The sequence below is a fragment of the Prionailurus bengalensis genome, chromosome B3 (assembly GCF_016509475.1).
Source record: "Prionailurus bengalensis isolate Pbe53 chromosome B3, Fcat_Pben_1.1_paternal_pri, whole genome shotgun sequence".
Taxonomy (NCBI): Eukaryota; Metazoa; Chordata; class Mammalia; order Carnivora; family Felidae; genus Prionailurus; species Prionailurus bengalensis.
This window is the reverse complement of record NC_057355.1, coordinates 28,585,938-28,596,664: the sequence shown is the minus strand read 5'-3', so window position 1 is coordinate 28,596,664 and position 10,727 is coordinate 28,585,938. Positions and strand designations below refer to the sequence as shown.

General features: G+C 36.9%; 1 pseudogene; it reads right to left on the bottom strand.

Moving 5' to 3' along the window:
• Positions 1-1,200: 1,200 nt before the first annotated feature.
• On the bottom strand, positions 1,201-8,960 carry LOC122468366 (annotated as a pseudogene).
• Positions 8,961-10,727: the final 1,767 nt, after the last annotated feature.

Sequence of the window (10,727 nt, the reverse complement as noted above, 5' to 3'; positions counted from 1 at the left end):
TTTAAAGAATGCTCAAGTTGAATTCCTGCAAGATAGAAATATCCAAGAGTCAGTTTGACAGAGGTCTGGCCAAGAGAAATAGAAGGAAAGGATGCAGAACGTTGTGAAAACATTTCAATAACGAAAATGTTTTCTGGATACAGATTGTCTTTTTCCAAAGTTTTCTACAATAAACACATCTTATTTACCATTACGGTATTCCACACAGCATTTCTTCTAATCAAGGAACTCACTTCAGAACAAATAAAATGTAGCAATGGGCCCATGCTCACGGATTCAACTGGTTCTATCATGTTGCCCATCATCCTGGAGCAGCTGCCTTGAAAGAATTTACTTAGATTATTTTTAATTTCTTTCAACATTTTCTAGTTTTCAGTGTATGTCTTTAACCTCCTTGGCTACATTTTTTTCTAAGTATTTTATTCTTTTTGATGCTGTTGTGAATGGAACTATGTTCTTCCTTTCCCGATTGTTCAGTGCAAGTATATACAAAAGCAATTAATTTCTATATACTGATCTTGTATCTTGCAACCTTACTAAAACTCTTTTACTAGTTCTAGTGGGTTTTTAGTGGACTCTAATATTTTCTACGTATAAGATTATGTCATTTGCTAATAGTTTTTCCTTTTTCCTTTCCAATATAGGTATCTTTTCTTTCTTTTTCTTCTTCTAGTTGCCCTAGGTAGAATTTAAATACAATGCTGAGTAGAAGTGATCTTAGGGGTAAAGTGTCCAATTTTTCACCATTAAGTGTGAGGGGTGTCTATAAATGCCTTTCATCATGTTGAGGAAGTTTATTTCTATTCATACCTTGTTAAATGTTTTTATTATGAAAGGCTATTGGGCTTGATCAAATGCTTTTTTTGTATCATTGAGTTCATTGTGTGATTATTATTTATTCTATTGATAATGATGTTAATTGATTTTTGTATGTTCAAATAACTTTATATTCCTAGGATAAATCCCATTTGGTTATGGTGTACAATTTTTTAAATATCTTGTTGCATCCCATTTGCTAGTGTTTTGTTGAATGTTTATGTGATTTTTAAAAACTATGATAAATTACACATAAGAAAATTTATCATATTAACCATTTTTTAAAAATGCTTATTTATTTTTGAGAGAGAGAAAGAAACAGTGTGAGCAGGAGGGGGCAGAGCTGTCAGCTCAGAGCCCAACACAGGGCTTGAACTCACAAACTGTGAGATCATGATCTGAGCCAAAGTTGGATGCTTAACTGACTGAGCCACCCAGGCATCCCACATCTTAACCATTTTTAAGTGCATAGTTCAGTGATATTAAGTACATTAACATTGTTGTGCTACCATCACCATCCATCCTCAGAACTCTTTTCATCTTGTAAAACTAAAGGTTTGTACCCATTAAATAATAAATACCCATTCCGCCTTCCTTACAGCCATTGGAAACCACCCTTATATTTCCTACCTCTATCAATTTCAGTACTCTAGATACCTCATAAAAGTGGAATCATATAGCATTTGTCCTTTGTGACTAGCTTATTTCACATAGAATAATGTCTTCAGTGTTCATCCACATAGCATGTGTCAGAATTTCATTTCTTTTTCAGGTTGAATAATATTCCATTGTATGTATATTCCACATTTTGTTTCTCCATTCACATGTCAATAGATAGTTGGGTTATTTCCACCATTTGGCTATAGTGAAAAATGTTAATATGAACATAGTTATACAAATATCCCTTTGAGACCATTGTTTTGCATTTATACCCAGAAATGAAATTGCTAGATCATGTGATGATTCTATTTTTCATTTTTATAGCATCTGCACCATTTTAAATTCCCACCTATAGTGCATAATGGTTCCAATTTCTTCACATCATCAACACTGGTTATTTTCTGTTTTTAGTGTTGTTGTTTTTTTTTTTAAGTAGCCATACTAATGGGTGTGCGGTAGAATTTCATTGTTGCTTTGACTTGTGTTTCCCTAATGATTAGTGATGTTGAATATCTTTTCATGTGCTTATTATGCATTTGCATATCTTCATGGGAGAATATCTGTTCAAGTCCTTTGCCCATTCTGTTTTTTTAATTTTAATTTAAATTATAGTTAGTTAACATACAATGCAATATAGGTTTCAGTAGAATTCAATGATTCATCACTTATATGCAACACCCAGTACTCATCATAACAAGTGCTCTTCTTTGTACCCATCACCCATATAGCCCATCCCCCATCCACTTCCTTCCATCGACCCTGAGTTTGTTCTTTATCTTTAAGAGTACCATATGGTTTGTTTCCCTCTCTCTTTTTCCCCCTCCCATATGTTTATCTGTTTTTTTTTTCTTAAATTCCACATATGAGTGAAATTATATGGTATTTATCTTTCTCTAGCTGACTTATTTCACTTAGCATAATACAATCTAGCTCCATCTATGTCATTGCAAATGGCAAGATTTCATTCTTTTTGATGGCTGAGCAATATTCCATTGTGAATATATACTGCATCTTCTTTATCCATTCATCAGTCAATGGATATTTGGGCTGTCTCCATAGTTTGGTTATCATTCATAACACTACTATAAACATCAGGGTGCATGTATCACTTCAAATCTGTATTTTTGTATCCTTTGGGTAAATACCCAGTAGTGCAATTGCTGGATCATAGGGTAGTTCCATTATTAACTTTTTGAGGAAACTCCAAATTCCAGAGTGGCTACACCAGTTTACATTTCCACCAACAGTGCAAAAGTGTTCTCCTTTCTCTGCAAATTCACCAACACGTTGTTCCTTGTATTGTTAATTTTAGCCATTCTGACAGGTGTGAGATGGTATCTCATCATGGTTTTGATTTGTATTTTCCTGATGATAAGTGATGTTGAGCATTTTTCCATGTGTCTATTAGTCACCTGGAAGTCTTCTTTGGAAAAGTGTCTATTCATGTCTTCTGCCCATTTCTTACCTGAATTATTTGTTTTAGGGGTGTTGAGTTTGATAAGGTTTTTAATAGATTTTGGATAATAATTCTTTGTCAGACATGTCATTTGAAAATATCTTCTCCCATTCCATAGTCTGCCTTTTAGTTGTGTTGATTGTTTCCTTTGCTATGCAGAAGGTTTTTATCTTTTTTTTAAATTTTTTTAACATTTATTTATTTTTGAGACAGAGAGAGACAGAGCATGAACGGGGGAGGGGCAGAGAGAGAGGGAGACACCGAATCGGAAGCAGGCTCCAGGCTCTGAGCCATCAGCCCAGAGCCTGACGCGGGGCTCGAACTCACGGACCGGGAGATCGTGACCTGGGCTGAAGTCGGACGCTCAACCGACTGAGCCACCCAGGCGCCCCTCTTTTTTTTTTTTTTTTGACATGTATTCACTTTTTGAGAGACAGAGACAGAGTGCAAGCAGGGCAGGGGTAGAGACAGAGGGAGACACAGAATCCAAAGCAGGCTCCAGGCTCCAACCTGTCAGCACAGAGCCCGATGCAGGGCTCATACTCATGAACCATGAGATCATGACCTGAGCCAAAGTCGGACGCTCAACCAACTGAGCCACCCAGGTGACCCCAGAAGGTTTTTATCTTGATGAAGTTCCAATAATTCATTTTTTCTTTTGCTTGCCTTGCCTTTCAGGATATGTCTAGTAAGAAGTTACTCAAAGGTCAAAGAGGATGCTGCCTGTGTTCTCTAGGAATTTGATGCTTTCCTGTCTCACACTTAGGTCTTTCATCCATTTTGAATTTATTTTTGTGTATAGTGTAAGAGAGTGGTCCAATTTCAGTCTTATGCATGTCACTGTCCAGTTTTGCCCACACCATTTGTTGAAGAGACTTGTTCTATTGAATATCTTTCCTGTTTTTTCAAAGATGAGTTGACCATATAGTTGTGGATCCAATTCTGGGTTTTCTATTCTGCTCCATTGATCTATGTTTCTGTGTTTGTGCCAATACACAATATGTTTCTGTGTGCGGTCTTGATGACCGCAGCTTTGTAATATAGCTTGAAGTCTGGAATCGCGATGCCTCCAGCTTTGCTTTTCTTTTTCAGAATTCTGTTGGCTATTCGGGTCTTCTGTGATTCCATACAAATTTTAGGATTGTTTATTCCAGCTCTGTGAAAAAATGCTCATGGTATTTTGATAGAGGGATTGCATTAAATGTATAGATTGCTTTGAGTAGTATAGGCATTTTAACAATACTTCTTCTTCCAATCCATTGAGCATGGAATGCTTTTCCATATCTTGGTGTCTGTTTCAATTTCTTTCATAAGCGTTTTATAGTTTTTAGAGTCTAGATCTTTTACCTCTTTAGTTAGGTTTATTTCTAGGTATCTCATTGTTTTTGGTGCAATTGCAAATGGGATTGATTTCTTGATTTCTTTTACTTCTGCTTCATTATTGATATATAGAATATACAACAGATTTCTTCATGTTGATTTTATACCCTGTGACTTTGTTGAATTCATGTATTAGTTCTAGCAATGCTTTTGGTGTAGTCTTTTGGGCTTTCTGTATAGAGTATCATGTCATCTGTAAGTAGTGAAATTTTGATTGCTTCCTTGACAATTTGGATACCTTTTATTTCTTTTTGTTGTCTGACTGCTGAGGCTAAGACTTCCAGTACTATGTTAAATACTAATGGGTAAAGTGGATATCCTTGTCTCATTCCTGACTGTAGGGGAAAGGCTCTCAGTTTTCCCCATTGAGGATATTAGCTGTGGGTCTTTCATATATGGCCTTTATGATGTTGAGGTATGTTCCATCTATTCCTATTTTGTGTGTGCAGCAGTTATCAAGAATGGATGCTGTATTTTGTCAAATGCTTTTTCTGCATCTATTGAAAGCATCAAAAGGTTCTTATCTTTTATTAATGTGGTATATCACACTGATTTGCAAATATTGAACCAGACCTGCACCATATGAATAGATCACACTTGATCATAATGAATAATTATTTTAATGTACTGTTGAATTTGAATTCCTAGTACCTTGTTGAGAATTTTTACATCCATGTTCATCAGGGATATTGGCCTGTAATTTTCCTTTTTAGTGGGGTCATTGGCTTTGTAATCAAGGTAATGCTGGCCTCATAAAATGCATTTGGAACTTTTCCTTCCATTTCTATTTTTGGAATGGTTTGAGAAGAATAGGTATTAACTCTACTTTATTAAAGTATGGTAGAAGTCCTCTGGGAAGCCTTTTGGCCCAGGATTCTTGTTTGTTGGGAGATTTTTGATAACTGATTCAATTTCTTTGCTGGTTATGGTCCTGTTTAAATTTTCTATTTCTTCCTGTTCGAGTTTTGGTAGTGTGTGAGTTTCTAGGAATTTGTTCATTTCTTCCAGATTGCCCAGCTTGTTGGTATACAAGTTTTCATAATATTCTTTTATAATTGTTTGTATTTTTGTGGTGTTGGTTGTGATTCCTCCCCTTTCATTTTTGTTTTTATTTATTTGGGTCCTCTCTCTTTTGTTTTTGATAAGCCTAGCTAGGGAGTTATCAATTTATTAATTCTTTCAAAAAATCAGCTCTTAGTTTCATTGCTCTGTTCTACTAGTTTAATTTTGTTTCTGTATCATTTATTTCTGCTCTAATCTTTATTATTTCCCTTCTTCTGCTGGCTTTAAGTTTTATTTGCTGTTCCTTTTTAGGTCCTTTAGGTATAATGTTAGGTTGTGTACTTGGGACCTTTTTTGCTTCTTGAGGCAGACCTGTATTGCAATATACTTCCCTCTTACTACTACCTTTGTTGCATCCCAAAAGTTTTGCAGTGTCATGTTTTCATTTTCATTAGCTTCCATGTGTTTTTTTAACTTCTTCTTTACTTTTCTGGTTAACCCATCCATTCTTTAGTAGGATGTTCTTTAACCTCCATGCATTGTGGTCTTTCCAATTTTTTCTTGTGGTTGATTTCAAGTTTCATAACATTGTGGTCTGAAAATATGCATAGTATGATCTCGATGTTTTTTTACCTGTTGAGGTCTGATTTGTGACCCAGTATATGATTTATTCTGGAGAATATTCCATGTGCATTTGAGAAGAATGTGTATTCTGCTGCTTTAGGATAAAATGTTCTGAATATATGTGTTAAGGCCATCTGGTCCAGTGTGTTATTCAAAGCCATTAATGATTTTCTCCTTAGATGATCCATCTATTGGTGTAAATGTGGTGTTAAAGTCCCCTAATATTATTGTATTGTTATCAGTGAATTTCTATAAGTTTGTTATTAATTGATTTAGATATTTGGATGTTCTAATTTGGGGGCACAAATATATATGTTAGTTCTTCTTGATGGATAGACCCCTTCGTTATGATATAATACCCTTCTTCATCTCTTGTCACACTCTTTGTTTTTAAATCTAGTTTTTCTGATATAAGCATAGCTACTCCAGATTTCTTTTGACTTTAACATGATAGATGGTTCTCTGTGCGAGGGCTTGTTTAGTGGTCATGAACTCCTTTAGTTTTTTGGGGGAAATTCTTTACCTCTTCTATTCTGAGTGACAGCCTTGTTGGATAAAGAATTCCTGGCTGGATAGTTTTCTGATTTAGTATGTTGATTATATCCTGCCACTCCCTTCTGGTTTGCCAAGTTTCTGTGGACAGATCTGCTTCAAACCTGATGTGTCTTCCCTTGTAGGTTAAGGACTTTTCCCTTGCTGCTTTCATAATTCTTTCCTTGCCTGTGTATTTTGTGAATTTGACTATGATATGTCTTAGCAATGGCCAGTTTTTATTGAATTTAGTTAAAGTTCTCTGTGCTTTTTGGATTTTGATTTCTGTATTCTTCCCCTGATTAAAGAAGTCTTCAGCTATAATTTGCTACATGAAGCTTCTGCCTGTTTTTTCCCTCTCTGCATCTTCTGGGACTCCTATGATATGAATGCTATTTTGTTTTAATAAGTCACTGAGTTCTCTAAGTCTACTGTTGTGATCTATTGCCTTTTCTCCCCCTTTTCTTCTCAGCTTCTTTATTTTCCATAATTTTATCTTCTATATCACTGATTCATCCCTCTGCTTCATCCATCCTCCTTGCTATGACATCCATTCAGGATTGCTTCTGTTTTAGCATTTTAATTTTCACCAGACTAGATTTTATCTCTTTTATCTCTGCAATAAGGGATTCTATAGTGTCTTCTATGCTTTTTTGAAGCCTAGTTAGTGTCCTTATAAGTGTTATTTTAAATTCTAGTTCAGGCATCTTACTTATATCTGTGTTGATTAAATCCCTGGCCTTCACTTGTTCCTGTTCTTACTTTGGGGTGAATACTTCCATCTTGTCATTTTGGAGAAAAAAAAGGGAAAAAAGATAAAATTAAATTTAAATTTAAAATAAAAAAAAATGAAGGGCACCTGGATGGCTCAGTTGGTTAAGCATCTGACTTCAGCTCAGGTCATGATCTCACAGCTTGTGAGTTCAAGCCCCATGTCGGGTTCTGTGCTGACAGCTTGGAGCCTGGAGCCTGCTTCAGATTCTGTGTCTCCCTCTCTCTCTGCCCCTCCCCCACTTGTGCTCTTTCTTTCTCTGTCTGTCAAAAAGGAATAAAGCTTCAAAAAATTTTTAAATTAAAAAAATGAATAAAGGAAGCTAGATCCTAGATGTGTTTTGGTTTGCTTGTTATGACAAGCTGTTTGTAGTTGTGCAGCCTTATTCTCAAAGATTTCTGATCTATTTCTTGGGTGTTCAGAATGATCAATATTTATATAGCTATGTTCAAGGTAGGAGGCAAGCTTAGGGTCACCCTACTCCTCTGCCACTTTAACTCCTCCCCCCTTTGCCCAGTCTTGAATTGAGTTGCTTGTTTTTTGCTGTTGTGGAGTTGTGTAAGTTCTTTATATATTTTGTATTTTAGCCCCTTATCAGATATATGACTGGAAATATCTTCTTCTATTCCAGGAGTTGCCTTTCACTTTACTTGTTGTGTCCTTTGATGCACAGAAGTTTTTAGATTTGTTGTTAGTCCCATTTGCCTATTTTTTCTTTTTGTTATCTGTACTTTTGGCAACATATCCAAGATATCATTGCCAAATTTACTGTCATGAAACACTTCTCTTATGTTTTTCTTTAGAGTTTTATAGTTTTTGCTCTAACTTTTATGTCTTTGACCTATTTTGAGTATATTTTTGTATGTGGGTTAAAGTGATTATCCAAATTCACTCTTTTGCATATGGATATCCAATTTTTACAGTACCATTTATTAAAAAGACAATCCTTTCCCAATTGGATGCCCTTGGGGGTCCCTCTGAAGCCTGCTTCACTACCATAGCACTTCACTGTATTTGGCAGCTTTCTCCAGGCAGCAAGTCAGATCAACAACTGACACACTGGGGTGTGGGGACATAGAAGGGCATGCCAGTGAGCTTTCCATTCAGCTCAGGGATTATTTTGCCTATAGCCTTGGCAGTGTCAGTAGAAGCAGGGATGATGTTCTGGAAAGGCCCTCAGTCATTATGCTACAGCTTCCCAGGGGGGGCCATTCACAGTTTTCTGGCTGGCAGTGATGGCATGGACTGTGGTCATGAGTCTCTCTATGATGCCAAAGTTGTCATGGATGACCTTGGCCAGAGGTGCCAAGCAATTGGTAGTGCAGAAGGCATTGCTGACAATCTAGGGGAAGTTGTCATACTTCTCATGGTTCCTGCCTGTCACAAACATGGGGGCATCAGCAGAAGGGTCTGGTGGTGAAGATACCAGTGGACTCCACAACATACTCAGCATCAGCATTATCCCCATTTGATGTTGGCAGGATCTCACTCCTGGAAGACGGATATGGGCTTTCCATTAATGACAGGTTTCCCATTCTCAGCCTTGACTGTGCCATTGAATTTGCATTGGGCAGAATCATACTGGAACATGTAGACCATGTTTAGGTCAATGAAGGGGTTATTGATGGTGACAATATCTATTTTGCCAGAGTGAAAATCAGCCCTGGTGACTAGGTGCCCAATACAGCCAAACCTGCTTACTCCAACCTTCACCACCATGTCTTGGGATGTAAGACATGGCAAGACTGCACCAGAAGATGCCACATATGTTGAACAAGGAGGAGCAAAGAGCTCCTTCTGCTAGTGATTTCTAGTTTTATTCCACTGTAATCAAAAAAGATGTTTTGTATGATTTAAATCTCTTTAAATTCCTGAAGACTTGTTTTGTTGCCTAACATATGGTCTATTCTAGAGAATGTTCCTTATACACCTTAGAAAAATGTTTATTCTGATGTTGATTGGAGTGTTCTGTATATGTCTTTTAGGTCAAATTGATTTAAAAAAATTACTATAAAGCTATAGTAATCATAACATACAGTAATCATAACAATGTAGTACTGGCATAAAGACAGACATACAGACCAATGAAATAGAATAGAAAGCCATAAAGAAACCCTCACATATATGGTCAAATTATTTTTGACCAAATAAGGAAATAGAATACTTGAACAATATGTCCTTAGCTTATTAATAATAGTTTTGAAAAATCTTATTCTGATAATTCCAACATCCCTCCCATACCTGAGTATGGTTCTGATGCTTGCTCTGTCTCTTTAAACTGGTTTTTTTTTTTTTGCCTGTTATTGTACTTAAAATGTTTGTTGAAACACATATATTATGTACTGGTGATGCTGGCAGGCTGGCTCCAGAGATCCAGAGAGAGTCCTGCAGGACCAGCCAAGAGGGTCATTGGCTGTGTATAGGATGGAAATCAAACTCAAGTCAGCAGGCAGTAAAAGCAGAGTTTATTGAAGGTATAGAGGGAGTGCACATACAGAACGAATGTCTGGGAGACTCAGAAAGGAAAGGAGGGGGTCTTGTCTTTATTTGGGGTCTGGGGATTTTTACTGTGGACAGTGGTCTGGTGTCCGTGTCCTCTTAGGCATCCAGGAACTGGTTAGAACAAAGATGAGATCACAGATGTTATTCCTTGGAGTCAGGGGTCTTGGCATTGAGATGTCTAGCTCTGGTGATCTGGAATACATATATGATAACTTCATCTGATCATTCTCATCTGGTCCTTCCTTAGATGTTATCAGTTCTAGAGAAATCGTGAACTCCTTGTCCCTTACAATGCTATTTGCATTACCAGGCATGTGTCATGTGGGGTGGAGGTACAAGTCTTAGCAAGAATAGAAGCAGGAAAAGGAGAAAAAGCAGATTTTTATGGAGTCTTTCAGTTTCTCTATCTTACTGGGTAAAAGGATCTGTGGTAAATAGACTTTTATTGATATGACATTAAGATGTAGTGGGGTGGGAAGAATTCCATAGTTCATGAAATTATGATTATGATGAAGAAGCAAAAGGTAAGCTGAGAGCAAAGCACAAGCTAACACCCTGCAACTACCCTCCCACCCAGGTAAGATGTATGTGACATTTGTTAGGCACTCCTGGCTGCCCAAGAATAAAGGAAAGAGGAAAAACAAATGGTCAACTGATAGGTTGTGAGTCTTCATCAGTCTGCAACTGTCTTAATGCCTTAGAAGAAAAAGCAAGCTCCAGAAACCTATAGACTCAATTTCCTGGACCCCTAACATCACCCTCCTGTCCATAGGATAGAAAATCTGACATAGTCTTCATAACCCCAGTCCAGCTCTTTCTGCCCGCAGGACCTGTCCCTGTGCAATAATCTTTTTTGCACTAAAAATGTCTTAAGAATTTTTTTTTTTGACCAATCCTCCTAAACCCCCTTTCAAACTATATCAATTAGTTCTCCATTTTCTAGTAAGCCTATGCCCCCGGGCTGTGAACTTCACAAGTGTTTCT